This window comes from Panthera onca, chromosome D2, assembly GCF_046562875.1.
Source record: "Panthera onca isolate mPanOnc1 chromosome D2, mPanOnc1 haplotype 2, whole genome shotgun sequence".
NCBI lineage: Eukaryota > Metazoa > Chordata > Mammalia > Carnivora > Felidae > Panthera > Panthera onca.
The window spans coordinates 59,030,579-59,043,637 of NC_138349.1; the positions used below are offsets into that span (position 1 = coordinate 59,030,579).

General features: G+C 35.7%; 1 protein-coding gene across 3 annotated transcripts in view; it reads left to right on the forward strand.

The window, feature by feature from the left end:
• The window catches only part of CTNNA3 (catenin alpha 3), a 1,784,170-nt gene that overhangs the window by 303,571 nt on the left and 1,467,540 nt on the right, over nt 1–13,059 (forward strand). The window lies entirely within an intron of this gene.

The following is a 13,059-nucleotide window of genomic DNA, read 5'->3' on the forward strand; positions in this document are numbered from 1 at the left end:
CACTGTATCTATTGACATTTACATGTATACTATATCTGTGGCATACTCCATTATTGTATCATAAAAAATTGGAATTTTTTTTCTTAAAAACAATAAAAACTATTAACTATTTATAAAAGATGATCTTTACTTCAACTAAAACTTGTTAGCTCCTGAATAATAAACATTATACTCCATTAGTAATAAGAAGGGGAGAGTCAACTCTTCTACTGTTTAGTTGAATCTTATAACTCTGTGACCTCAGAAAATAAATGAAGATAATAATAGCTAACTCATGAAGTACCAATTATGTACCAGGAATCATTCTAAATGTGTTAAATATATGAGCTCATTTAATCCTCTTAAAACTCCTATGAGTTAGATACTGATATTCCAATTTCAGATGTGGCACAGAGAGGTTTAATTACTTTCCAAAGTCACACAGCTAGAAAAGCTGGAACTCGGATTTGAACTCAGAGAATCTATCTTGTGAGTCCAGGGTCCTAACAAATTCCCTCTATTCAGTTACCAATTTGACTAACATTCCTGCAAAGTTTTTGTACTATGTTACAATTTAAAAATGCATAAAAACAGGGTGTCTGGTGGCTCAGTCAGTTAAACATCCTACTTCGGCTCAGGTCATGATCTAGTGGTTCGTGAGTTCAAGCCCTGTGTCATACTCTGTGCTGACAGCTCAGGGCCTGGAGCCTGCTTTGGATTCTGTGTCTCCCCCTCTGTCCCTCCCCCGCTCACACTCTCGCTCTTTCCCAAAAATAAATAAAACATTAAAAAAATAAAATAATAAAATAATGTATAATTTAAACATTTTTAAAGATACTACTTTAATAACAATAATTAAAAAATTCATACTTATCATGTATAATTTTTACAACAACCATATGTTAATTCTTTTAAATTCGTTTAGGTGTACAAACTACAGAAATAGATTTAAATGTTTTTTCATTAGTAGAAATAAAATGCTGTTACTTTGTTAGTTGATATTGGCTTTTAATGTATCCTATTTAACCCTGAAGGAACACTAGTACATTAGATATGTGCCTAATTTAAAAAAGGAATTTATGAATATAGCTACTGTACTGTTGTTTTTATAAAAAAATAAAATTTGAATCATAACTCTGTAGTATCTCAGTTGGCACGTATGTTCCCTGGCAAAGGAAAGATTAAAATTACATTGGTTTCTAAATTTCTGAAGACCAATTAGTTTGCTGATATTCATTTACATTCTTCCCTGAATATGAGAAAGTGCTTTAATTTACTTGCAATTGATGACAGAATTACTCTAGAGGCATGTATAGAAGATTGAAAAAAATTTTATTTTGGTTTGAAGGCAAGGGTGATGTATGTTACAGTATTACCCTATCTAATTAGATAATCCATTTAAGATTTATTCCATTAAGTGTCTTCATTGTTCCATTTTATGTGAATGGAGACACAGTGTGGTGTAGTAGAACAAGTATTGGATTAGTCCTAGTTCCCAACCATTAGACATGGAATCTTAAATGAAGTCATTTAACATTTGAGCTCCATTTTCCTCATTTGTAAAATGGGGCTAATAAAGTCCTCCTCCCACCTCACCTAGTTGTTGTGAAGATTGTCTGAAACCATGTATGCAAATTTATTGTTAAGCCTTTTCTGACGTGTTGTTTAAGGGTAGTGTCTTCAACCAAAGCGGGAGGCATCACAATCCCAGACTTTAGCCTCTACTACAAAGCTGTAACCAAGACAGCGTGGTATTGGCACAAAAACAGATACATAGACCAATGGAAAAGAATAGAGACTCCAGAATTGGACCCACAAAAGTATGGCCAACTAATCTTAAAAAGACAGTCTCTTTAACAAATGGTGCTGGGAGAACTGGATGCAGAATGAAACTAGACCACTTTCTTACACCATTCACAAAAATAAACTCAAAATGGATGAAGGACCTGAATATGAGACAGGAAACCATCAAAACCCTAGAGGAGAAAGCAGGAAAGAACCTCTCTGACCTCAGCCGCAGCAATTTCTTAACTTGACACATCTCCAAAGGCAAGGGAATTAAAAGCAAAAATGAACTATTGGGCCCTCATGAAGATAAAGTCTTCTGCACTGCAAAGGAAACAGTCAAGAAAACTAAAAGGCAACCAATGGAATGGGAAAAGATATTTGCAAATGACATATCAGACAAAGGACTAGTATCCAAAATCTATAAAGAACTCACCAAACTCCACACCCAAAAAACAAATAATCCAGTGAAGAAATGGGCAGAAGACATGAATAGACACTCCTCTAAAGAAGGCATCCAGATGGCCAACAGGCACATGAAAAGATGCTCAACATCACTCCTCATCAGGGAAATACAAATCAAAACCACACTGAGATACCACCTCACACCAGTCAGAGTGGCTAAAATGAACAAATCAGAAAACTATAGATGCTGGAGAGGATGTAAGAAACGGGAACCCTCTTGCACTGTTGGTGGGAATGCAAACTGGTGCAGCTGCTCTGGAAAACAGTGTGGAGGTTCCTCAAAAAATTAAAAATAGACCTACCCTATGACCCAGCAATAGCACTGCTAGGAATTTACCCAAGGGATACAGGAGTGCTGATGCATAGGGGCACTTGTACCCCAACGTTTATAGCAGCACTTTCAACAATAGCCAAATTATGGAAAGAGCCTAAATGTCCACCAACTGATGAATGGATAACGAAACTGTGGTTTATGTACACAATGGAATACTAGTTGGCAATGAGAAAGAATGAAATATGGCCTTTTGTAGCAATGTGGATGGAACTGGAGAGTATTATGCTAAGTGAAATAAGCCATACAGAGAAAGGCAGATATCATTTGTTTTCACTCTTACGTGGATCCTGAGAAACTTAACAGAAGACCATGGGGGAGGGGAAGGGGAAAAAAAAGAGAGGGAGGGAGCCAAACCATAAGAGACTCTTAAAAACTGAGAATACACTGAGGGTTGATGGGGAGTGGGAGGGAGGGAAGGGTGGGTGATGGGTATTGGAGGAGGGCACCTTTTGGGATGAGCACTGGGTGTTGTATGGAAACCAATTTGACAATAAATTTCATAAAAAAAAAAAAAAAACCAGAACAGAAAAAAAACAAAGGTAGTATCTTCATTAATGAAAGTTGAGAGCCATAAAATTTAGTTTTATTGGACATTATTTTTAAAAATTTTGATATATATATATATATATATATAGTAACAGCTTTATTTCAGTATAATTTATATATAATAAATTTTTCTATTTAATGTGTACAGTTATGTTAGTCTAGTAAGTTTACAGAGTTGTACAATTATTACCATAATCTAATTTTTGGGACATTTTTGTCACCTCCAAAAGATCCTCTATTCCCATTTTTAGTTATTCCCAGTCCCACTCATAGCCCAGGCAGACACTAATCTACCTTCTGATTTTCAGATTTGAGTTTTCTTTTTTAAAATTTTTAAGTGTTTACTCATTTTTTGAGAGAGAGAGAGAGAGGGAGGGAGAGAGAGAGAAAGAGCAACCAGGGGAGGGGCAGAGAGAGAGAGGAAGACACAGAATCTGAAACAGGCTCCAGGATCTGAGCCGCCAGCAGAGAGCCCCATGGGGGGCTCGAACTCGAACGGAGAGATCATGACCTGAGCGGAAGTCAGACATTTAACTGTCTGAGCCACCCAGGTGTCCCTATTAATGCTTATTTGAGAGAGAGAGACAGACAGACAGACAGATATGAGGGGGTGAGGGGCAGAGAGAGAGGGAGACACAGAATCTGAAGCAGCTGTAGGCTCTGAGCTGTCAGCACAGGGCCCGATGTGGGGCTTGAACCCAGGAGCCATGAGATCATGACCTGAGCTGAAGTCTGATGCTTAAGTGACTAAGCTACCCAGGTGCCTCGACTTTTCTTTTCTTTTTTTTTTTTTTTTTTAACGTTTATTTATTTTTGACAGAGGGAGGGAGGGAGGGGGAGAGAGAGGGAGAGGGAGGATCTGAAGTGGGCTCTGTGCTCACAGCAGAGAGCCTGACGTGGGGCTCGAACTCATGGAACATGAGGCCATGACCTGAGCCAAAGTCGGAGGCTTAACTGACTGAGCCACCCAGGTGCCCCTGGATTTAACTTTTTTTGATATTTCACTTAAATGATCTTTTCTGTCTGGTTATTTCACTGCACAAAATAATGTTTAGGTTTACCCATGTTGTGTGTATCAGTATGTTATTTTTTTGTTGCTAATATTCCATTACATAGATACACCACATATTCTTGCATCCATTCGATTATGAATAATGTATTATGGACAATGTGTACAAGTTTTTATGTGAATATATACTTTTATATTGAGCTATACTTATACTGATATTGGTTGGAAATTTGATTTCATTCACCATATGTAACATTTCAAATGGAGAGATTATAAAGAATTTAACATATTTTCATCATAGTTGTACGGTAAATGGGTTGTGAATTGGCAGCCCTTAGTAAGGTATTTTTTCTCTTATGTATGAATTAAACATTATCTTTATAATACAGCAACCTTATCTTTTCTGTCAGTTATTTTTTTCTTGTGTGTGTGTGTTGTGTTTTTTTTTTTTTTTTTGCATTAAACTAATAGATTTTTTATAGGGTGGGTCCACTTTGAAAACTCAGACCCCGATTTAATACCTTCCCTTTCCTCCGGCTTTTCCTTTATTGGCATACCTCATTTTATTGTTTCACTTTTTTGCCTTTCACAGGATATTGTGTTTTTTACAAATTAAGGTTTGTAGCAATTCTGTGTCAAGTAAGCTTGTTGGTGCCATTTGCTCACTACATGTCTCTATGTCACATTTTGGTAATGCTCGCATTATTTCAACTTTTTCCCCGTTATTATATTTGTCATAGTGATCTGTGACCAGTGATCTTTGATGTTACTATTGTAATTGTTTTGGGGGCACCATGAACTACAAGATGGCAAACTTAATCAATAAATGTTGCATGTGTTTTGAATGCTCCACCGACCCACCGTCCCCCTGTCTCTGTCCCTTTCTTCAGGCCTCCTTATTTTCTGAGACACAGCAATATTGAAATTATGTTTATTAACAACCTTACAATAATCTTTAAGTGTTGAAGTGAAAGGAAGAGTTTTACATCTCTCACTTTAAATCAAAAGCTAGAAATGATTAATCTTAGTGAAGAAGGCATGTCAAAACTTGGATAGGCTGAAAACTAGGCCTCTTATGGCAAACAGCTGAGTTGTGAATGCAAAGGAAAAGTTCGTGAAATAAATTATAAGTGCTACTCCAGTGATCACATGAATGCTAAGAAAATGAAACAGTCTTATTGCTGATATGGAGAAAGGTTAGTTGTCTGGATAGAAGGTTAAACCAGCCACAACATTCCCTTAAGCCAGAACCTGATCCAGAGCAAGGCCCTAACTATCTTCTCTGGAGGCTGAGAGAGGTGAGGAAGCTGCAAAAGAGAAGTTTGAAGCTAGCTGAGTTTGGTTCTTGAGGTTTAAGGAACGGAATTATCTCCATAACATAAAAATACAAGGGAAGGAAGCAGCAGGTACTGATGTAGAAGCTGCAGCAAGTTTTCCAGAAGATGCAACTAAGATAATGAAGGTGGCTACACTAAACAACAGATTTTTCAATGTATTGGAAGAATAGTCCATTGGAAGAAGATGCCACACAGACTTTCATAGCTATAGAGGAGAAGTCAATGCCTGGTTTCAAACCTACAAAAGACAGGGTGACTCTTGTTAGGGGCTAAATGCAGCTAAGTGACTTTAAATCGAAGCCAGTGTTCATATTTGTTCTGAAAATCCTAGGGCCCTTAAGAATTATGCTAAATCTACTCTCTGTGGTTTATAAATGGAACAACAAAGCCTAGATGATAGCACATCTGTTTACATACATGGTTTACTGAATATTTGAAGCCTGTTGAGAACTACTGCTTAGTAAAAGATCCCTTTTAAAATATTACCACTAACAACATACCAGGTCACCTAAGAGCTCTGTTGGAGATGTACAAAATTAATGTTGCTTTCATGCCTGCCAACACAGTATTTATTCTGCAGCTCATGAATCAAGGAGTAATTTTGACTTTCAAGTCTTATTATTTAAGACATACATTTTGTAAGGCTTAGCCCCCATAAGCAGTGATTCCTCTGATAAATCTGGGAAAAGTAAATTGAAATCCTTCTAGAAAGCATTCATCCTTCTAAATGCTGTTAAGAACATTCATGATTCATGGAAAGAGGTCAAAACATCAACATTAACAGATGTTTGGGAGAAGTTGATTCTCCCAATGACTCCCAATGGGATGACTTTGAGGAGTTGGAGACTTCAGAGGAGGAAGTAACTGCAGGTGTGGTGGAAATAGTAAGAGAACTAGAATTAGAAGTGAAGCCTGAAGATGGGACTGAATTGCTGCAATCTTATGCTAAACCTTTCATGAAAGTTTAGAAAGAAGTTGCTTTCTCTGGATGAGCAAAAGAAGTGATTTCTTGAGATGGAATCTACTCCTGGAGAAGATGCTGTGAAGAGTGTGCGAAGAGCGAAGACTGTTGACTACAAAGTATTTAGAATATTAAATAAACTTAGTTGACAAAGCAGCAGCAGGGTTTGAGAGAATTGACTCCAATTTTGGAAGAAGTTCTACCGGGGGTAAAATACTGTCAAACATCATTGCATGCTACAGAGACATCGTTCATGGAAGGAAGAATAAATAGATGTGGCACAGTTCTTTGTCTTATTTTAAGAAATTGCCACAGTCACCCTAGCCTCACCCCACCCTGATGAATCAGCAGCCATCAACATCAAGGCAAGACCTTCCACCAGCAAAGAGATTACAGCTTGCTGAAAGCTCAGATGGTGGTTAGCATGCTTTAGCAATAAAATATTTTTGTATTAAGGTATGTACATTGTTTTTTTTTAGAACAATGCTAATGTATACTTAATAAACTACAATATAATGTAAGGATAACTTTTATATGTCCTGGGAAATTAGAACATTAATTTGAATAGTTTATTGCAATATTTGCTGTATTGTGATTGTCTGGAACTGAAACCCCAATATTTCCTAGCTATGTCTGTATTTAGATTTTCATTATATACTTTTGTTTTGGTGTTGATAATTTGCAGCTTTTGCATTATCCCTGTCATGTTTATGATATCACTCTTTTAACATGTGATCACTAGTAACTGGTATTTTGTGTTTTGTTTATTTTCAGTTTTTGTTTTGGCTTAGGAATAGTTTATATGAAAATTTCGTATCTGACATAAACAGTAGTAGTCCAGAGTCATGTTATTTAGATAAGCTTTCAGAGTTTAGGATGCTAATAAAGACTTTTAATTGCCAGTTTTTTAATTTAATTTTAAATTTCTTTGTAATTTAATTCTGAAGTTCTTTTCTAAGTGGTTGAAATTTAGCCTGTGTTGTTTAACGCGTTAAAGGAAAAGCCAAATAACATTCCATCCTTATAATACCTTTGTTAGCACCACTTTAGTAAATTGTAGTTAGGGCAGTGTAACTGACTATGGCAATTGTACACATACACCAAAATCCACTTGTTTGTATTTATAACTTTGGGGTTATTAAAAAAATGAGTGGTGTATTATTTATTATCACTTAAAAGTTTTCTATCTGAAAAAGAATTCTTTGGTAACCTAACAAAGTGGTATGATCTCAGTATCCTCTTTCCCATAAAGTGTTCATTTTATACATGCTAGGATGTGCCATTTATAGGGGACAAGATTTAATATCTGGAACTATTTTCCTGTGAGTTATTAATTTTGTTATTCTCATAATTAACACAGATTCAAAATAAATGCATCTATAAGCTTATTTCTGATTTCTTAATCAGTTATGTATAAAACTTGTTTAAAAGCAGATCTGTTTGGGGTGCTCTAGGTGGCTTAGTTGGTTAAGCGTCTGACTCTTGATTTCAGCTCAGGCCATGATCTCTCGGTTCATGAGTTTGGGCACCCCGTTGATCTCTGCACTGATAGCACAGAGCCTGCTTGGGACTCTCTATCTCTCCCTCTCTCTGCCCTTCCCCTGTGTACTTTCTCTCTCTCTCAAAAATAAATAAGTAAACTTTAATTTAAAGTAAATCTGTTCAAGGTATGGGAGAATTCTATTTGTATTTTCTAGTCCTACAGAACATTTATAGGTGATCAAATAGATTGTTAGATATGGGAACAAATTAGTTATAAATGACAAAAGCAATCAAAACAGAGTTAAAATTCTTATTGGCATTTTGAAAGTTTCGCTGTATATATTCAACAGCTTATTTGATTTAGAGGATTTTAATCAAGATACAATTCTTTCACTTTTTGACTCTGTAGTATATACAGAGTACATGAATACACACTTGATCAAAGATACTAGAGTAAGTGTTGTGTGAGATATAGAAGTTTGAAACATCTCTGTTATCATGATGCTTATAGTTACCTGGGAGGTATGACAATTGTCAGAAACATAAGACAAACTTTGGAAGTTGTCCTAATGGAGGAAGAGATCGTCTATAGTCCATAGAATCGGGAAAGCCACCTTAAAGAGTACAGTATGTTTCACTTTAGCAAGATGCAATGGAAGGTGTTCCAGCTGGAAGAAACCTTAGGGAAGAAGTCACAAAGGTAGAAAAGCATAAAATATTCATTATGTTTGGATCATAGGATAGGAAATGGTGTTGAAAAAGTTAGGAAGGACCAGAACATGGAAGGCCTCCAGTGCTTTAGCAAAGAACTGCCAATTTTAATTCATGACCTATAAAATGACTTAAGATTTTGATCAGAGTCTAGGGAGTTTAATGTGGCAATTGTGTGTTGATACATTTAATGAAAATACTGATAAAATTCCATGAACTTCATAATAATGTTTTAAAATTTGACTGTAAGCAGTGTTTGTCACTCTTTAAGAATTAAATTATGTTGATTTTTCTCACTTATAATTAAATTATATAGCTGGGGTGATAATTTTATCAAGATAATGATTATGATAGTGTATATATTAATAAGAATGTCTATAAAATTTCAAGTCCAATGCTGGAAGTATTCATTTAATATTTCATTTTGGATGTTCTCTAGATATATGCAGGTTAATGTTGGCATTCGTCTTTAGATCATTTTCTGACTTTTAAAATCACAATAATGGTCTCAAAAATTCACTGGTACTTCATAATATTATAAATATAGAGGCAACTTAATATATTGAAAAGACTCTGAAATGAAAACCAATACTTAAGGCTCTGCATTAAACTATATGTATCCTTGAGATTCTCAACTTTCCTTGTTTGTAAAATAGAGAAATAATTTGATTCATATGGGTTGTTGAAGGATTAAATTGTAAAATGGATTTAATGTAAATGTTCAAAAATCTTAGCTAGTGTTGTTAATGTAACTTATCATTTAGAATCTCTACTATTATAATCTGAAAATATTTCTTGCCTTTCAGATTCGCAAACTTATTCTATCATGTTCTGTTTAGTTCTGTTTGCACTCTTCCAATATAGATTTTACTATGATATGCTAACCTAACTTTAAGGGAAAGTGCTGGATCTAAATTTTCTACCACTTCCCTGCCTCCTGCTGTCAGCACCGTAGTGTTCATGTTTTGTATTAACATTCTGAAGGGAATTTATGAGAATAATTAGTTCTGTTTTGCTTATATTAGAGCTGGTTATCTTAATTCTTACTTAGTGGGAGGTGCCTCCCCTGCCATCATTTGGCTCCCTGTCCACAGCTTTAAATTACACGGAGGAGAAAATGATTATAAATGGCTCCTTCCCATGGTGTCCCTTATATTCTTCTCCTAACAAACAATCTCTTACATTTTGTTCATTAAGTTTCTCCTTGTGTTGCAGTCTAGGAGAGATGTCCCATCTGGTGGTCAACTTGCAGAGAGATTCCTTTAAGCATCATTAGCTCATGGTTAAGAAATAGATTTATTTTTAGAGAAGTAACTTTAATTGGTCATATTTTTTACTGAACAAATGTTTATATATGAAGAAAAATTGCTATGTTTTTTTTCATGTTTAAGGGAAAGATACTAATAAAATATATATTTGGGGAAATGCTGCATATAAGTATTTAAGATAAAAATGGTAGGGTGGAAAATCTATATTGTTAAAAATTAGGATTAAAATATAATGCTTTCAACTTTCCTTTTGTTGGTGGTAAATAACTGATATAGTATATCATGCTTTTGACATGTTTGGGCACATAAGCCAAATTTTATAGAATTTTTGATTTATATTCTTATGATAGCTTTTCCAATTTATCAGTTCCTTGCCTATTATGTGCCTGCTGAGCATGAAAGGCACTTTTGAGATATGTAGTAATAAAAAAATGCCACAGAAACATTGGCCCAGGGGATAGGCTTTCTTTGGAAATAACTTGAATAACTATAGTTGCTGTAAACAATTTTTTATGGATACTTGATATTCCCTCCCTGTATTTTTATTTGAGTTGGTAATCAGAATCTTGTTTGACTATCATCCTAAAGGTGAGAATCATCATTCTAATATAGATATTATAATGCAACAGCTGGTTCAGTCATACAAGATCAAAATGACCTTAGCTAGTATCATGCAAGAATATTTTAAGGTTTTGGAGAATTACTTTTTACTTGCCAAAAAGTAATTCCGTGCAGGTACTGTGTAGCACTGAGATTCCTAGGGCATATTTCAAAGCAAGCGTGCTTCTTATGGATATTCATGCTGTCTTCCATTTTATGAAAGATTTTCTATATTTTATAATACTGATATGAGCTCCTGTTTGACAGCAGTGCCCACCCACCTCCCATACTGATGTAGCTAATAAGCTTCCTGTTGCGGGTTGGAACTTTATAGATGACTTAAAGGAGGATAGGTAGGTAGGGTGGATGTTATGGAATGAGGTCTAAGCAAATGTTTAACTTTTGTGAAGATTTTGTATGATTTGGACCAGACTTGAATGCACAAAGAAGAAATTTATGGTTTGCTTTGAGATTAACATTATGTTGAATTCATATTAATGCTGCAGCCAGATTCCTTATTTAGTATTAGGTAGTTAGTAACAGGCATTATTTCCCTTTTCATTTTCAGTATTTTGGTAATAAATAAATTAAATCTCCCTTATTTCATTTATTGTTACATTTCTTAAAACTTACACCAAGATCACTGGAATTAAAGTATAAGTACTTTTTCTATCTTTTTCCTACAGTATTTTATGTTTCTCAGTGCTCTGTCTTTCCCTTTCTTTTGCTCATTTTCTCCTGTGATGTTTTGTCATTGTCTGTTTTGGCTGATATTTAATGAAGTCCTTCAACACAGTTCAGACAGGTATTAAAGTCAGATCTTAAGTTAAAAGAATATGAGGCTAGTTTTGCCATCTGAAGAGAGGGTAGGAAGGATGGCATGTTAGAACAGCAGAGAGATGTGTTGATGTGGAGAAGGATGTAGAGTCAGACCTGTGTGTGATGTAAGGGATGTATAAAGAAAGATTTCTGCTTGGAAGAATTTCTGATAGTTGAGAACAGTGCTAAACGTAAATAAATGAAATGAAATTGAAAGTCTGGATATGAAAAGTAAGAACTTCCCATGCTTTAGTTCTCCAAATAAGTTGTATATTTTTAGAAGCACCTTCCCTACAGTGCATGACAATTTAGATAGTCATAATCAGAGTTAATACTACATCCAGTTCATAAGTAATTTTTTAAGATGAATTTTTAAAAATGTTTTTTATTTTATTTTTGAGAGAGAGAAGGAGACAGAGTGCGAGTGGGGGAGGAGCAGAGAGAGAGGAGACACAGAATCGAAGCAGGCTCTGAGTTGTCAGCACAGAGCCCGATGTGGGGCTCAAACCCACAAATCGTGAGATCATGACCTGAGCCCAGTTTGGACACTTAACCTACTGAACCACCCAGGCACCCCATAATTAATTTTTTAAAAATGTTTATTAAATTTTTTTTTAAATGTTTATTTATTTTTGAGAGATAGAGGGAGAGAATGAGCAGGGAAGGAGCAGAGAGAGGGAGACACAGAATCCAAACCAGGCTCCAGGTTCCAAGCTGGCAGCACAGAGACCGATGCAGGCTCAAACTCAAAGACTGTGAGATCATGACCAGGGCCGAAGTCAGTCACTCAACCGACTGAGCCACCCGGGCGCTCCTAATTTTTTTTTGTTTTTAATTTGGAAGTTTGTTATAACATTACCAAGTACTTATATTGTATATTACAGTTTCTGAGTGCTGTTTTCTGCATTTCATCTTTAAATCTGAAAAACAGTATGGAGACCCAGGCAGGTCAGTTGATATTATTTCCTTTTCTATATGATTTAACAATATCCTTACTGCCCTGAGTGCACCTAGGAGGCTCTACTGCAGAGGCTTATAGACTCCACTTGCATGGCTGGAGACTTTTGCTCTGCTTCAACAACCCCCAAGTTATTTTTGAGACCTTGCAGGGTGTGTCCCCACCAGGCACTATGGTACTGCACTTACTACCAAACCCCTGATGGATTCCCATCAACTGCATTCACAGTTCTTGGAAACTATGAAGAAGGCTGGAAACTATGACTATAATCAATATGAGATCAATGAGGGTTTCTGGGTCTGTACAAAAATTTGAGACGCCACACAATTTATATTCAGTGGAAGTGCTCTTTTGGGTTTGAATTTCCCCATTATGCTCTTTGTAGTTTCTGAAAGAAAACTTGTGGAATTTAAAAAAATTAAAAAGTCTTATTCTTGCATAAGTGAATTCTGGACAGATGGAGAAGTCCCTTCTCATCTACTGTGAGACAGTGGGCAGATGGTTAGAACCACAGGAGGCCTGGAATGCTATTATTCTATACTGAGGTCATTAGAATGTAAGCTACATAAAGCTAGCCATCCCATAGCCCTGAAATGGTAGCATTTCATATTCAAAAAAACCAACAAAGTTTCATCAAAAATAAATGACAGGAACTATAGGTCTTTGCTACTTTTTTTTATCACACAGCCAAAGGGGGATAATTGTATATAAAGCAGCAAAGCTTTCTTACATATTTATTTCTCATTTTCAAGATATCCACATAGCAGCTAAGAATTTCTATAGACTCCCAGAAAGCTCTTTCTCT